Consider the following 18,711-nt stretch of genomic DNA (forward strand, 5'->3'; position numbering starts at 1 on the left):
AAGAATCAATCCATAATTGGATAATGATCCAATTAGTGGTTATTCTAATCACATGAATAATACTAAACTTTATTCTTTCAAATTTATTGAGAATTATCAGTAATAGCAGCAGCGGAGATATGGTAAAATTTCTGAGAAATAAACACATAAATCATTTTCATTTATATTAAGAGGACTTCCTACCATATTCTAGGATTAATCATCCTAAATTAATTAAATGATTCTCATTATAATCATGGAAATTTGATTTTTATGTTTATGTATAAATAGTTAATTACGAAAAAAAGGAATTTCCAGTAATCCATTTTTATGTTAAAAGAGTAATCCCCCCCCATGACAATGGAAATCCATGTACTCCAATGAAGCAAGAGAAAAATTGTGATGCTAAAATAATGCATATTTTATTTAAAAATTAGAGAAAGATTTTAATTAAATTTATCTTTTTGCATAGATAAATTTTAAATGGTGAAAGAGGAATTCCCACTATATTGGAATTCAAATGTTTAAATGAGAAAAGTGGAATTTTTAGCTTAATGGAATTAATGGACATCATTTATGTAGTTTTTAAGAAGAATTTTAAGTAGATTTAATTTATGGTAAAAGAGGAATTCCCATGATAATTGGATTACACTTATTGAAATGAGAAAAAGAAGGATTTCAAGTTTATTCAAAAAAATAGGTATTGATATTTTACTTTAAAGAAGAATTGTTATGATATTTAAGAAAAGACGGATTTGAATTAAATTTTAAAGTCAAAAGATGAATTTCCACCATAATTATACCTAATGAATTAAGGCTGAGAAATTATGTGACATAAAGAATATCTTCAGATATTTTAATTGGTAAAATCACTAAATTGATATTTACCCAAAATCTAGATGTTTAGTTGAAGGGAGTCCTTGTAGAACTAAACCGAATGAATTTGTAGACTACGTGAGGGACAGACAGTAAACCTAATTGTCCTTCTCTTGATTTGAATCAAATAAAAACTTCGTGACCAATTCCAATTAATAAATCCAAAGAATAGACTACCGAAACTAATCTAGTTTTTCCTTGACCAAATGCACCAAGAATCTAGTTGGGCAAATGGAAAAAATGATGGGTAGATTACCCTCATGAGAGATCCAGGATCCTCGTTTATGAAACTGGGAATTATGGAAAAAGGGTTTATGGAACCGATCTCAAACTCGAGTTTTACTTGCATTGGAACCTCTGTTTTTTCATTCAAAGGACTATTTTATGCCAGAATGCTGAAGGAAGCATTTGGCTTATGTTTTTCTAAGAGGAGGTTCATTGGAACAACTCCCGGGGAGTCGTCAAGGGACGTTGCTCGTGGCAAAGCCTACCGAGGTCTTGACCAACCTCAGTACGGTTAAAATGGTGCACTTCCGATACGATGGGCAAGGATCGACGAAGCAGTCCCTGAGTGAAGTGCTAGGAAACCTAAGGAGGATCCTAGAAGGTTCTGACCAGGCGATGCACGGGCTCATGGTTGCTAGGACACCAATGCGTACATCGAGGAAGATTTTGGATGAAAAAAAAGGAAAGATTTTTTAGAACCAAATTTTGATACTGGATCTTGTTGGTTGGCCAGCTGGTCTTCAATGGAGAATTCAGAGGATACATTTTTGTAATACAATGGACTCAAAATTTTGGAAAATGATGATCAGAAATATTATGATTTCTATTAAAGGATTGTTTAAAGCCAGTCGAATCTGTTATAAATGGCAATTTCATATTGGGTGTGTACGTGGTATGCCTACCTTGATTTTTTTGCATGAATCGTCGGCTAGGGGGCATGGGAACTCTTTTCCTCAGTACCCAAGACAGGAATCCAAGACCAGGTTCAAGATCAAAGCCAATTCACATTATCTGGAGTGCTCAAAATTCATGTGCACACACCTTCATCTATTTGGTGAAGGGATCCTTGAGTAAAGAATTTCTAGGTGAAAATTCAAGCTCCATTGTAAAGTCCTAGAGCTATAAAGGACTTCTTTATTTGTGTAACACTATGTGTGTGTGTGTCGGGTTGAGTACCATGGCAACCATGGTGGGAAAGATGTTTGACAAAATTAATAAATTTGATGGTTCCAGGTACCATACTTGGTACATCAAAATGCAAATGTGTCTCATTGAAAAAGACATGTGGGAAGTGGTTAATGGAACTAAGAAAAGACCAAGTCGAGATCAAGATCTTATCACTAAGTGGACTAATTAGACTCCAAGGCATTATCTCTCATCATTTTTGGGCACGTGATAGCCAAATCCATCAAGTAAGCTCAACAAAACATTTGAATGAACTATGGATTAAGCTCAACTTCATCATCTTTGGGCAAACCAATGCAGCTTCTAGATTCTTCTTAAGGAAGAAACTTTATAGGATGGAAAAATATGAAAAAACCAGTATTCCTTCTCATGTAAATGACATCCATTGTGTAAGATTCCTCCCCAAACCCTCAAGATATCCAGTTTCTTCCCCTGTAAAATCAATCCGCTTTTCAGAATAATAAAAGATCTTGTGTCTACCTGTTTTGGCCTAGAGAGAGAAAATATTCTAGAGAGAGGTAATTCAGTTTTTAGATATCTTTGGATGGAAAAATATCCCTTCCTATTAAAATAAATTCCTCCAAAGCAGAAGTTTAAAAAGGAATCCCTAAGGTGCATTAGAAATAAATTAAAATGTGCACAAAAGTCCTTAGCCTAAGGGTCCCTGTTTTCTAAAATTTTTGGATTAAGGTCCAAACAAAGGTTTGATAGGCCAATGAGATTAATCCAAATGTAGGGAGGAGATAAATTGAAGAATAAAAGAAAACCTCCCCAAAAATGAGTAAATACTCACATAAGATGAAGAGTGGACTAAGGACCTAAGAAAAGAATTAAAAACTGAATTTTGACACCTCACTGTGGGGATCTCCCCTCATGAAGTAGGCACCTTTTTCTCATCATTACCCCCAATTTTTTATCAATAAAATGAGATATTTTTATCTCTCCTCTCTCTTGTTTCAAATCTAGATCCAAAAAGTAAGCTGAACTGACCCAAAAATGGTCAAAAATTGACCAAACTGATCTACAGAATTCTAAAATCAGTTTGCTTGGTTAGAGGCTCACTTTTTCCTATATATAGAAGCCTCCCCTTTTGTAAAAGCGTAATGGTGTTTATGCACTGTTACTCTACTCCTGTCTTGAGCCATCTACATTGAATTTTTTAAGAATTCAATTGTTTTTGGCCTAATCCTCTCCAAAGTGAATTGGTGGCCACTGTTGCTTCAAACAAGAGTAGAACCCTCAATCCCTCAAGCCAAAGGAGAGCTTACAAGCTCCATGTAAGCTAATTTTCTTGCTTTGTTTAGAAATTTTAATGAAAAAAATCTATGGTTTTCTTTATTTTTATGTTTTGTAAATGATTGAATTAAATTCAAATGCTATGCCTTTGCTGAAAAGGCCACCCCCTTCTCTTCTTTACAAATTTCCAACCTTTCTTAATCCTAGAAAGATTAACTAAGTGACTAATTAAACTCTTCTTATTGTTTAGTCTCTTGAATTTAGAAAATTGTGTAGATTAGAGTTCTATAATTCTAAATTGGGTTAATTAAGTTAAGTAAAAAATGATAAAAATGAGAAATGGTCAGCCATACAAAGGAGGTTATGGCAAAATTTTCCAGAATTTTGTGAAAAAGAAAGTTTGTTTTTATGCTATTCCAAAAGAGTAATTCCCACCATTTTTGAGTCTAAAAGAAATATTCTAATTACTCCATTTACATATTCACCTATGAATATGCATGGATATCACTGATACTAATTATTAAATTTATGCATAGAGAGATGCATAAAGGAATGTCTTCCATTACAAAAGTGTTATTCTTATTAAATTTGATTTCTATGCATAGAAAGATGCATACAGGCTTTTTTGTTATTATAAAAGTGTTATTCTCATTAAATTTGATTTTTATGCATAGAAAGATGCATAAAGGAATTTTTTGATTATAAAAGCACTATTCTTATTACGTTATTCCAAAAGAGTAATTCCCACCATTTTTGCATCTAAAAGAAATATTCTAATTACTCCATTTACATATTCACCTATGAATATGCATGGATATCACTGATATTAATTATTAAATTTGATTTCTATGCATAGAGAGATGCATAAAGGAATTTCTTCTATTACAAAAGTGTAATTCTTATTAAATTTGATTTCTATGTATAGAAAAATGCATAAAGGACATTTTCTTATTATAAAAGTGTTATTCTTATTAAATTTGATTTCTATGCAAAGAAAGATGCATAAAGGAAAATTTTTTTATTATAAAAGTGTTATTCTTATTAAATTTGATTTTTATGCATAGAAAGACGCATAGGGAATTTTTTTATTACAAAAGTGTTATTCCTAATAAATTTGATTTCTATGCGTAGAAAGATGAATAAAGGAATTTTTTTAATTATAAAGTGTTATTCTTATTAATTTTGATTTCTATGCATAGAAAGATGCATAAAGGTAATTTTTTAATTATAAAAGTGTTTTTTATACATAGAAGGATGCATAAAGGAATTTTTTATATCAAAATTAGAATTCTCTTAAATTCTATGTTTAAATTCTATGAGTATTTTATAAATGAATAATCAAATACTCTAAGAGAGAAATTTCTATCGTTTTATATTCACATAGATTGAAAAAGGAAAATTTAGAAAATCTATCGAGATCAAAATATTCAGATAAATGATTAATTTATTTCTCATTTGAATTCGTAACTAATTTAGAAATGAGTTAAGTGAATATTCAAAGAAAGAAATTGAGTAAAATAGTAACTGAATTATCAAACCTTTTTAAGAAAGATAGTTCAGGAAAAATCTTATCCGACTCGAACCTTGAATCAGACTATGACCAAGACCAAACTCTTTCGTCAGTTTGGAGGAAAGAAGGTGTGACTAGTTTAGAAAAATACACTCAAAACTCTTGCCAATTCTGAAACTAAGTTTGAGACCCTTCGAATTGATCTGTGGATCAATGTTATAGAATTCGAGGAATTCTGGTATGAAATTCAGAATTCCGATCAAGAAGTTTTGGGGATACTGGGAGCATTTGGTATATGTTTTTCTAATGGAAGTTTGGTTTTGCAACAGCTGGCGCGGGGAGTGTTCAAAGGACGGCTCACGCAGCAAAGCCTGCCTAGGTCTTGTGACTAGCCTCGGTATGGTTGAAAAATGGTACACTTCCGGTACGATGGGCGAGGGCCAATGAAGCGGTCCCTGAGTGAAGTGCCAAGACACCTAAGGAGGATCCTGAAGGGTTCTTACTAGGAGATGCATGGGCTTGCGGTGCCTATGACACCCATGCGTATGTCGTGGAAGATATGTATGATGGACAAAATGATTATTGTAATCTGTTACTGGATCTCGTTGTTGCTGACCAGTTGGTCTTAATGGATAGTCCAAAGTGATACTGTTTTTTGAGAAACAAGAGACTGGATGAAATTTTTGAGTTATGACATATGTATCCAGTAACTATTTGTTAATGGAATATTTTATATGTTAAAGTTTTAAAGAGGAGTGTGTGCATATCTGTATTCGAAAGCAAAAGTTAAGAAAGGCATTCAATTATGGGTGGGTGAGTAATTGTTTGGTTCTACCGATTCCAGTGGTTGGGTGGTGGCTATCTGGCTAGAATCAGTGGAGTTTTATTAATTAAATTGAAATAATAAGAGTACGCTTAGAATTTGAGTAGTTAAATAAAAACCTAAAGAATTTCTCAAATGAGTAGATCAATGGCTGTGTCGCGTGACTTTGGTTGGGAAAAAAGCGTTAATTTCCTCAAATGATTAGATCAATAGCTGTGCCTGATTTCAATTACGAAAAAAGCATTGATTTCTTCAAATTAAGTCAATGATAGTTTTCCTTCTATCTGGTTTAATTAGGTTAAGGATAGTTTAGTCTCTTGACCTCGTTAGAAAATTCGTTATGAAATTCAAAAAGGTGGAATCGTCCCCGTTTTTTGGGCAAGGGAAATTTTCTCGGTTTTTGTTTCAGAATGACCACCAGATTAGTCTCGTGTCCGGACATTCAAGGGCCAGGTCCCGAGTGGGAAACCCTGTCCCCCGTGCAAGAGGAAGCTACTTCCACTGCTAGCAACCAAGAATCCGGTGCGCAGAGGGGGTAGAGGGGTCAAAGGGGTCTCACAGCTGGTATCAGAGCGCTGCTATAAACTTCTGAAAGAGCAGCAAAAATTGCCTAAAATTTTAAAGTAAATCTAGGAAATAATGTTTTCACTTATGAAGATTATGTTTGAAATGAACTTCATAAATTGAAAACTCATAAATTGAACTGGATTTTTTAGATGGATACCCCAAATCTGTCTAGCATTCTTGGACTCTCCCAGAGTCAGGATATGATCGCCTTTGCCTTCGAAAATCTCATCAACTCTGCTACAACCCGTGGAAGCATAGTGAGGCTCGCTCGTCGCTTTGAGGATCTATACTTTCCTGATCCAGTAAAGCAACGTCAGCATATGTGGTTCTCTGGAGGGCGAAGTATTCGCATTAATACCAATCAATGACAGAAAATGAGACATAATATCTCGCTAGCCATGATCTTGATAAGGCTAAGAGTTGTTCATTATGTACAACTCTATAATCACTCATCCCAAAATTTTAGAAATTCTTGCCGTATTTTTGGACTTCTTAGCCGCTTTATTCCTAGGAGAAGAATTACAGCACCATTATCAGTGATGAATCGTGTATATCATAGCATGTCTCCATCGTAGAATCGCCTTTTTATGCGTACGCAATTGAGGCGATGACTTTTGGAGCGGAGATGCTCTGTATATATTAAAACCTTTTGACAAATAAATGATGTTTTGCAAAAGATTCCAAATTATTTTCATGGCTGTGAATATTGGTTAATAAAATTATCAGAGGGAATCTTGTTTTCAAGAATTATGATGGAATATTTATTTGTTTAAGAAATAAATCTCAAAAATTAAATAGTCATAAATCTGATGAAAAAGTTAAGTTGACAAAAATATCGTTTTGTCAGAATCATGAGGCACGTGGCCTGTGGGGCAGGCAGCCGGATCCTCTTACCGATGATGAAGAGTTAGATCCGGACGTTCATAAAGCCCTGCACCAATCCCAACCTGGTCCCTTCAAGGGTGAAGGAGAACAGTTAGGAGAAGTAGTGGAAAAATGGATCGAGGCAATGGAAGAGTATTTTGATGTAACAAGAAGAGCAAGGTGGCTCTTGCCAGATTGAAAATTGTGGAAATGGCCAGGGTTGCATGATGGAGGAACCATTGTGAGACAAACCATCTCGACCGAAATACCCAGACTTGGTCAGATCTTAAAGCTTACCTTAGGAAGAGGTTTTGTCCTCCGAGCTTCCTTGAAACCAAAATGAATGAGTTCTTGGAACTGAAGCAAGATAGCCGAACAATTGAAGAATACCATTAGGCATTTGCCCTTCTCCTCAAATATTCTCCACTTTTGCCTGAAGAGTAGCTGATGGGGTGAGATTCATTCAAGAAATGAACGAGCCATCGTCGAACACTTTAGTGAAAAATGCCAAACCAGTCTCAATGGCAGAAGATGTCAAAATGGCAAAGGGCTTTGCCAAAGCATTTGTTGTTAAGGTCCCGCCAAAGCCTACATCTTTAAACCATTAAAGGTTTCAAACCCCAGGAAGTGCTTCAAACTTTCCCCAGGAAGTGCTTCAAACTTCCCACCCCCAAAGAGGTAGCAGGGCCCTAATCAGAATCTAGATGCTGGGAAATTCAGAAGTGAAGGAAGACCCTTCCCTCAGAACACTTTCTCAAGATCCCCACCTCTTTCAAAGATTTAGAGGGATGAGCTTAGAAGTGAGAATAGGTGTTTTGGGTGTCAAGGTTTCAGTCACCAGCTTAAAGACTGCACGACTCCTGTCATGACAAGAGGACAGGGAAGTCAAGGACCTAGAGTGCACAGACCAGCCCCTTCGTATCACTCAACCATCTCGCCAGAATCAGGGCAATCCCAGAGGACTCTAGCTCAACCATCTACCTCTATTTAGAGTAATCTGAGAACTCCCTCCCAGAACTGGGGTAACCAAAGAGAAAGAGTTCCGCCCCAATCTGCAGAAAAGAGCAGCCAGAGCAGTGATGATAGCAGAAGTAGTGGAAGACGAAAGAGGTCAGATTTATGCCACGATTGAAAACAAAGGGCTAAATCGTCAATTATCTATCATCCATGCTCTAGCTGAGTATAAGGGTAAGCCATTTAAGCTTTTGATTGATTTAGGCAGTACTCATTCATTTATTTCCCCTAAGATGCTTGCGTAAGCTAGTCTTAAAACAAAAATCAAGGAAACCTATGCAAGTTGAATTGGCCCTTGTGGGAAGATTCTTTTCACTCACCATGAGACTGATCATATTCAGTTTAATCTAGATGGGAATGTAACTGACTGCTAGTTCAGAGTCTTACCTTTGGGAGTTTTTGACAGAATCCTTGGAATGGATTGGCTCCAAAAAAATCAAGCTGACATTCACTATCACAATGTAACCATTTCCTTCCGTGACCTTCACCCCACGGGAACAAAGTTCAAGGAACTGGAATTTGTGGATCCCCAAATCTGCAATTACTAAAAGCTTCTAGGCTACTGAAAGGACTTAGAATTAAGAAGCTCATTTATGTTGTCAAAATGAATCCAGTAGACACAAAGTTAAAGGCTAAAGAACCAAAATGGTTAAGTGAGTATGATGATTTATTCCCAGCAGAGCTATTTGAGATGCCTCCGATTCGGGAAGTAGATCATGAGATAGAATTGACTCCCGGCACTCAGCCAGTAGCCCAGTGCACGTAAAAAATGCAAGTCCCTGAAGCCGTTGAACTCAAGGAACAGCTTAGGCAGCTATTAGAACAAGGGTTTGTAAGACCGAGTGTTTCACCTTGGGGAGCGCGAGTTCTCTTTCAGAAAAAGAAGGATGGAACGTTAAGACTCTGTGTGGATTACTCTGTGTGGATTACAGAGGTCTCACTCAGCTAACAGTTAAGAATAAGTATCCTATCCCTAGAATTGATGAGCTTCTGGATAGGCTAAATGGAACCTAGATCTTCACAAAGATAGATCTCAAATCAGGGTATTACCAGATCAGGATTAATGATTAAGATATCCCGAAGATAGGCACCATCATTACTCGCTATGGGTACTATGAATTTACTGTCATGCTGCTTGGATTGACAAATGCCCCAGCTACATTCAATTGCCTAATGCACGACATTCTCAAAGAATACTTGGATGATTTTGTTCTTGTTTTCTTTGATGATATACTAATTTACTCAAAGAATGCAGTTGACCATGAAGCTCACATCTGTAAAGTTCTTGAGATTCTAAGGAAGCACCAACTCTTTTCAAAAAAGAGCACATGCACCTTCTCTGACGACCATGTTGAATACTTGGGCTTTCTGGTATCCAAAGATAAAATTTCTCCAGATTCCGCAAAAGTCCAAGCAGTCATAGATTAGCCTAAACAATCAAGGGATTCTTGGGATTAACTGGTTGGTATAGAAGTTTTATGCCTAAGTATGCTCGCATAGCTTCCCCCATGAGTGACTAATCTTCTCAAGAAGAATATCCCATTTTAATGGTCTGCCAGGTGTCAGAGCGCTTTTGATAAGCTAAAGACAGCCTTGGTAACCAACCCCATTCTGAAGTTGCCAAATTTTTCTCTACCCTTTGAGGTAGTAAAACTGATGCCAGTGGTTTTGCCATGGGAGGTGCGCTCATGTAGGAAGGTCATGCAGTGGCCTATGAATCCTGAAAACTCAGAACGCATGAGAGAAATTATGCTGTCAGCGACTTGGAGCTACTTTCAGTAGTCTATGCCCTGAAGTTGTGGAGACATTACCTACTGGGTCAAAGATTCACTTTGATGTGACAGATCATCACAGCTTAAAGTGGATCTTCACTCAGAAGGATCTCAACATGCGCCAAAGAAGGTGGATTGAGACCTTGCAGGAATTTGATTTTCAAATCAAGTAGCGCCCAGGCAAAGAAAATGTGGTAGCAGATATCCTCAGCACAGAAAAGCCTCCTTTCTTGCAATCACAGTGGTGCCAAAACCATTGATTAATGAAGCAAGAGAGAAGATCATGCAGGATAGATTCTTTGGCCCTATTGCTATTCTACTTATGCAGGAAAGCAAAACTCCTCAGGAGTTGAACCGAGTTCAAGGGTATAGCCTGGATGAAGGAATTATGTATTATAATAGCAGGCTATGCATTCCCAATGATGAGGGAACTAAGGGTCAAATTTTGAATGAAGCCCATTAAAGCCTTATAGCAGGACATCCAGGTTTCATCAAGACCTACATGTCTGTAAAGAAAAGCTTCTTTAGGCCTGGACTAAAAAAGGATGTACTTAATCATGTACGTCAAATGCCTGATATGTCAGAAAGTCAAAGCCGAGAGAGTAAAAATGCCTAGGAAGTTACATCCATTAGACATCCCCTAGATGAAGTGGGAATGTATCAGTTTGGATTTTATTATTGGACTACCTTCAGTGTAATGAGGTTACAACTCCATCTTCGTGGTAGTTGACAGACTAACCAAAGTTTCCCATCTGATTCTAGTAAAAGAAACCTACACTGCAGTGGGTGGATGTGGCCAGAGTGTTCTTCAAGGAAATCTTCAGATTGCATGGCCTACCTAGGAGAATAGTAAGTGATCGAGATCCCAAATTCACATCATGATTGTGGACTGCATTCTTCAAAGCAGTAGGAACTTTCTTAGATCTCAGCACAGCTTACCACCCCGAGATCGATGGTCAAACTCAAAGGGTGAACCAAGTAATCGAAGATATAACTCGGTCATGCTATGGCAAGGAACCCAAGAAGTGGCTAAGCTATCTGCACCTAGTCAAATTGGCCTACAATGCTTCTTATCATCACTGAAGTATCGGGATGAGCCCTTTTAAAGCTCTCTATGGACAAGATTGCCTAACACGAGTAACTTGGTCCGACCCATTGATTAGGGTCGATATATCCACACAGATGCTTGACGACATGGAGCAACAGATGCAGTCAATCCGCAAGGATATAAAAGCTACCTAGGATTGACAGAAGCAGTATGCAGATAAGAAGAGGTCAGGCAGAAAATTGGAAGAAGTAGATATGGTCTTCATTCGAGTACGCCTCAAAAGAAGTTCTCTATCTCTTGGGAATTACAAGAAGTTATTCCCCAAATATTGTGGGCCATATTTGATTACTAAGAAAGTAGGTGACTTGGCCTATGAACTTCTTCTGCCTCCTCATCTCAAAGTACATACAGTATTTCATGTCAACCTACTTATGAAGTATGTAGCGAGCCCGAATAATGTGCTTAATGATGAACTCTTAACTTCTTCAACCCAAGGGCAGATGGAACTCCAACCTGAAGAAATCCTTGATGCTCGAGAGAAGGTTCTCACGAACATAAATCTGAGAGATTTATTAGTCAAATGGAAGTTCTAACCTTTTGAAGACGCCACTTGGGAAAAAGAAGCCGAACTGATGCAGGATTACCCCCAGTTTGCGAATCTTTTATGCATCTTCCTATGCATAAATTCATTTTAAATGAAAGTGACACTTTTGAATTAAAATTCAATCTTTTATGCATCTTCCTATCCATAAATTTAATTTGATAGGAATTACACTTTTAGAATAAAAGGATTCCTCTTATGCATCTAAGCTATGCATAAAATCCATTTATGATGAAAATCACACTTTTAGTATAAAAAGAATATATTTTATACATACCTCTATGCATGAAATCCAATATGATAAAAGTAACACTTTTATAATAAAATAATCAACTTTTATGCATACCTCTATGCATAAAATTCAATTATGATAAAAGTCACACTTTTATAATAAAATAATCAACTTTTATGCATACCTTTATGCATGGAATTCAATTATAATAAAAGTCACACTTTTATAATAAAATAATCAACTTTTATGCATACCTTTATGCATGAAATTCAATTATGATAAAAGTCACACTTTTATAATAAAATAATCAACTTTTATGCATACCTTTATGCATGAAATTCAAATATGATAAAAGTCACACTTTTATAATAAAATAATCAACTTTTATGCATACCTTTATGCATGAATTCAAATATGATAAAAGTCACACTTTTATAATAAAATAATCAACTTTTATGCATACCTCTTACATGAAATTAAATTATAATAAAAGTCACACTTTTATAATAAAATAATCAACTTTTATGCATACATTTATGCATGAAATTCAAATATAATAAAAGTCACACTTTTATAATAAAATAATCAACTTTTATGCATACCTCTATGCATGAAATTCAAATATAATAAAAGAAATACTTTTATATTAAAATAATAATCTTTTATGCATACCTCTATGCATGAAATCTAAATATGATAAAAGAAATACTTTTATATAAAATAATAATCTTTTATGCTGCATACCTCTATGCATGAAATCCAAATATGATAAAAGAAACACTTTTATATTAAAATAATAATCTTTTATGCATACCTCTATGCTGCATGAAATCCAAATATGATAAAAGAAACACTTTTATATTAAAATAATAATCTTTTATGCATACCTCTATGCATGAAATCCAAATATGATAAAAGTAACACTTTTATAATAAAATAATCATCAATTATGCATAACATAAAAATTAATTTCTCCATGATTATAATAAAATTCTTTCAAATAATCTAGATGATAATTCCTAGAATATAGTAGGAAGTTCTCTTTTCATGCTTTGAATGAAATTATTTTATGTGCAATTTTTATAAAAATTTTGCCATAGCTCTGCTACTATGACTGGATAAATCTCAATTTATTTTGAAGGATAAAGCTTATCATTAAGGGAATGATTAGAATGATCCCTAATTGGATCATTAACCCAATAATGGATTGAATCATCAATATTCATGAAATACATAAACTAAAAGCATAGAAAAAAGCCATTAATTTGGCCTCAAGCATAGATTAATATTGGATTAAGGAAAAGCTTTATGAAAAGCTTTATTTGGATTGAGAATGGATCATGAGTATGACCATTTCTTGAGTGAGAGAGAGAAATTACATAAAAACCATTAGAATTAAGCATAAATAGAAATTTATGTAATTCTTTACCATCATTCCATCAATTAACTTCAATAGCATTCATCAAATTATGTAACTCTTCACTACCATTCATCAATTAACTTCAATAGCATTCAAAGACCATTCCAATTAAGCTTCTCAAGCTTGAGAGGGGTTGAGAAGAGAGAAGCATTGAGAAATTATAGAAAAGATCAAAATTCACCATTTACCTTACAAATTGCTTGATTCTTTGTTCACGGTAGAGCCCTCCAACCAATCAATTGGTTAAGTATGTTGATGGAGCCACCAATGGGGATTAAAGAAAGAGGGAAGCTCCAATTTCTTCAATTTGAAGAGAATTTTAGAGAATAGTAGAAATTAGCATTAGAGAATAGTAGAAATTAGCATTATTTCACCATAACTCTAGTATAATAAAATTCTTCTATTTTTTTCAAAGGATTCATGTTCTATTTATAGGAGAGGGAAGCTCTAACCAAAGCTAACTGATTTCTAGAATTTTTCAGATTTCAGTTTGGTTGAATTTGGACTAGATTTGGACCTAGTTTGGTTCCTTTTTTATTCGGTTTGGTTCCATTTTGATTTGGTTTGGTTCAAGAGAGAGGAGAGATAAAAATATCACATTATTTTTTAGTTTAAAACTCATTCAAGCATGTGAATTAGGTGCCTCATTGAAGGCCCTTCTTTTCCTTACAGATGTGTCAAAAATAGAATCATTATATCCAAAATATCTCATATTTTAATATTACTTATAGTTTCTTGCTAATAAACCTTGTACATTTTCAACTCTTCATCTTATGTGAGCATTGAAGGGACTCCCTTCCTTACATAGGTGTCAAAATGGAATCCTTATACCCAAAATATCTCATATTTTTAATATTGCTCATAGTTTCTTACTAATAAACCTTGTACATAGTCAACTCTTCATCTTATGTGAGCATTTACTCATTTTTGGGTATCTTCTTTTACAAAATTGGATTTATCTCCTCCCTACACATGGATTGATCTTATTGGCCGAAAGGAACCTTAATTGGACCATAATCCAAAAAATTCTGAAAATTTAGACCCTTAGGCTAAGGTCCTTTATACCCATTTCCAATAAATTCCACTTGCACATTGGAAAGTTCTTTTTGAATTTCTGTTTTAGGGGAATTCATTTTAATAATATGAGAAATTTTTCTATCTAAAAAATATTCAAAATCTGAATATTCTCTCTCTATGTCAAAATAGGCAGAGACAAGATCTTTTATATTTCTGAAGAGGGGATTGATTACAGGGGAAGATGCTGGACATCTTGAGAGGCTGGGAAGGAATCTTACATTCTCTCCCTTTTGAAAAACGCGAGATGCCCTCATCTCGCAAACTGGGGGTAATTTCGCAAGATGCACGAATATGAGACTGAGAGAAAATTTTTAATTAAGATTAACCACCAAGAAAAGTCTCAAAGAGAGCAAGACTCAAGACAAGAACAATATTTCAACTTTATTCATTCTTGGAACATATACAATAAGATAGAAGAACTTTTTACACTTCCATAAGCCCGTCCATCATATGGTCACAAAATCAGCACTCACAAGCTGCACACGTATAAGGTAATTCATCTATGGGAATAATTCGGCCGGTTATTGCAGCACCTACCTCAGTATAACAAAAGGACCTCTGAGAGGCAAGCCAAAAACAGGGTAAAGGCATATCTTCTGAGATGAGAAAGAAAACACGCCAGTAAGAAGACCCGCTCAGAAAACCCAACATGCCTTGATCTCATCATGCAATAGTATCGGGGACCCAAACCCAAAGCTTCAATAACCATAGCCAACCGGACATTGTTACGAAAGTGCTGTTGACCCCACGGTGTTACCCTAGTTATGTCTTGATAGGTCTGCCATTTGGTCTGAACTACAGAAGTTCCCAAGTGAGGGAAAAGTGAGCGCTTATACAGTTCTATAAAATCCTTCTTCACAGACTCACTTGCGTCTTGAAGGTGAGAAATCATCATGGATAAAACCAATTCCTGCTGCCAAGCCATGAAGGAGATTAAGAAAGAAAGGAGATCTATGGAAGTAAGATTACTGCGAGCGCAAGTAAAAGTTACGACTTATATAAAGGAAGGAGCTAGCGTAACTTAAAAGCCAACGGTATCTTGCCACTGAAGTTTTACCGTCTTTCCATGATTTGGTTTTGGCACATTTTTCTATAGAAGGCATTAAGAATTTTGAGATGAGGAGATAAAAGAAGTTCGTAGGCTAAGTCACTTTCTTTCTTTGGTCCACAATATCTGGGGGATAACTACTTATACTCCCCAAGAGATAAAGAACTTCTTTTGGTCCGTACTCAATGAAGACCATATCTGCTTCTCTTAATTCTCTGAATGTCCTCTTCTTATCTGTATACTGTTTCTGTCAATCCTGGGCAGCTTTTATATCTTTATGAATTGCCTGCATCTGTTGCTCTATGTCGCCAAGCATTTGACTGGTCATCTCGACCCTAATCAATGGGTCGGACCTAGTTTAAGCAATCTTGTCCGAGACAGACCCTGATTAGATTGGTATGAAGGAATTGGTCTCTGAATTTGGATTCTAGACTTCCCTGTGCCCTTTTCATGGTAGGAGTCGGGCAGTCTTTTAACTGATGACCAAAACCTTGGCATCCAAAACACCGGTTCTCACTTTTGAACTCATCGTTCTGAATCCTTAAAACAAGTGGGCTCCTGAGAAGGTATTTTAGGTAAAGTGTCTTTCCTTTTTAAATAGAATCTTTCTTTTATTTAGAGAGGGAATAATTATAAGATCAGAAAAGGAGATTCTTACTCCTGTATACCTCGAAGGCTGGGGGAGGAATCTTACATTCTACCCCACTTAAAAAGTGCGAGATGTCCTCATCTCGCAAGTAGAGGACAACTCTTTTGCTTAAGATCCAATTTATTCTGGGGTTCCTTATATTCTGGTCAACCCAACAGAATATGGGGATAAATATCCCTTATATAGAACTCATCATTAAATAACAATTCATTCAGATCATATCATTTAAATCGAGAACTCTCGTCTTTCCACATTATCCCTCCTTAGTCCACATTACTTATTCCACATTCCATTCAATGTGTACTCATTCTCATCCATTTCCTCATATGGATGACACATTAATTCACATACACATTCACATTCACATCCATACATCCACATTTACATGCATACATCCATTCATACATCTACATCTACATGCATACATCCACATCCACATCCACATTTACATGCATACACCCATTCATATATCTACATCTACATGCATACATCCACATCCACATCCACATTCCCATCCACATCTATACATCCACATTCATACATACATACATCCACATCCATATCTACATCCATACATCCACATCCACATCCACATTCACATCCATACTCACATCCATATATCCACATCTACATGCATACATCCATTATCACGTCCTCATTCATATATCCACATCCACATACATACATACATCCACATCCACATTCCCATTCACATCTATACATCCACATCTACATCCACGTATATACATACATCCACATCCACATTCCCATTCACATCTATACATCCATACACATACATACATCCACATCTACATCCACATTCACATCTACGCATATACATCTTCATGCATACATCCATTATCACATTCATACATCCACACTCCCATCTCCATATTCACACATCCACATACATACATCCATTTCCACATTCCCATTCATATAACCCCATATGCCTTCACATCTAATCTTTTACATCACATCCATTCTTGCCCTATCACAACCCATATACATCTTATCCTATCACATACACTTCTTACCTCATCCCATACACATCTTATCACATCTTAATTTATCTTATCACCTGCTAACTTTTTTCATAAGCATCTTATCACCTCTTATCACATCTTATACACCTCTTATTACATCCTATCACATCTCATATCTATTTATAGAATATAAGAGAATTCTTATATGTGATATAAGATTTCTTTACACATTTATTTATGCATAAATTCCATTTAAGGAGATTAATACTTTCGAAGTAAAAATCAATCTTTTATGCATCTTCCTATGCATAAATTCATTTTAAATGAAAATGACACTTTTGAATTAAAATTCAATCTTTTATGCATCTTCCTATACATAAATTAAATTTGGTAGGAATTACACTTTTAGAATAAAAGGATTTCTCTTATGCATCTAAGTTATGCATAAAATCCATTTATGATGAAAATCACACTTTTAGTATAAAAAGAATATCTTTTATACATACCTCTATGCATGAAATCCAATATGATAAAAGTAACACTTTTACAATAAAATAATCAACTTTTATGCATACCTCTATGCATGAAATTCAATTATGATAAAAGTCACACTTTTATAATAAAATAATCAACTTTTATGCATACCTTTATGCATGGAATTCAATTCTAATAAAAGTCACACTTTTATAATAAAATAATCAACTTTTATGCATACCTTTATGCATGAAATTCAAATATGATAAAAGTCACACTTTTATAATAAAATAATCAACTTTTATGCATACCTTTATGCATGAATTCAAATATGATAAAAGTCACACTTTTATAATAAAATAATCAACTTTTATGCATACCTCTATGCATGAAATTCAATTATAATAAAAGTCACACTTTTATAATAAAATAATCAACTTTTATGCATACCTTTATGTATGAAATTCAAATATAATAAAAGTCACACTTTTATAATAAAATAATTAACTTTTATGCATACCTCTATGCATGAAATTCAAATATAATAAAAGAAACACTTTTATATTAAAATAATATTCTTTTATGCATACCTCTATGCATGAAACCTTTTGATTGGCTGGGGGCTTCCTTCTAAGATAAAGAAGCAAGCCAAATCTAGAGGTAAGAAGAATTTCATGGTTTTTTTGTTAATATTCTCAATGATTTCACTTCTCAACCCCTCTCAAGCTTGAGAAGTTTCTAATTAATACATAGATCATTTTTATGCATAATACATAGATCATTTTTATGCATAATGTGAAAAGAGGACTTCCTACCATATTCTAGGATTAGACATCCTATGCTGCTAAAAGAATGATTTGCATCATATCCATGAGAAACTAATTTTTAGTATTTATGCATATATAATTAATTACTTTTATGCATACCTCTATGCATGAAATTCAAATATAATAAAAGAAACACTTTTATATTAAAATAATAATCTTTTATGCATACCTCTATGCATGAAATCTAAATATGATAAAAGAAACACTTTTATATAAAATAATAATCTTTTATGCTGCATACCTCTATGCATGAAATCCAAATATGACAAAAGAAACACTTTTATATTAAAATAATAATATTTTATGCATACCTCTATGCATGAAATCCAAATATGATAAAAGAAACACTTTTATATTAAAATAATAATCTTTTATGCATACCTCTATGCATGAAATCCAAATATGATAAAAGTAACACTTTTATAATAAAATAATCATCAATTATGCATAACATAAAAATTAATTTCTCCATGATTACAATAAAATTCTTTCAAATAATCTAGATGATAATTCCTAG

This window comes from Cibotium barometz, chromosome 24 (assembly GCF_041138505.1).
Source record: "Cibotium barometz isolate CiBa-2024 chromosome 24, ASM4113850v1, whole genome shotgun sequence".
Taxonomy (NCBI): Eukaryota; Viridiplantae; Streptophyta; class Polypodiopsida; order Cyatheales; family Cibotiaceae; genus Cibotium; species Cibotium barometz.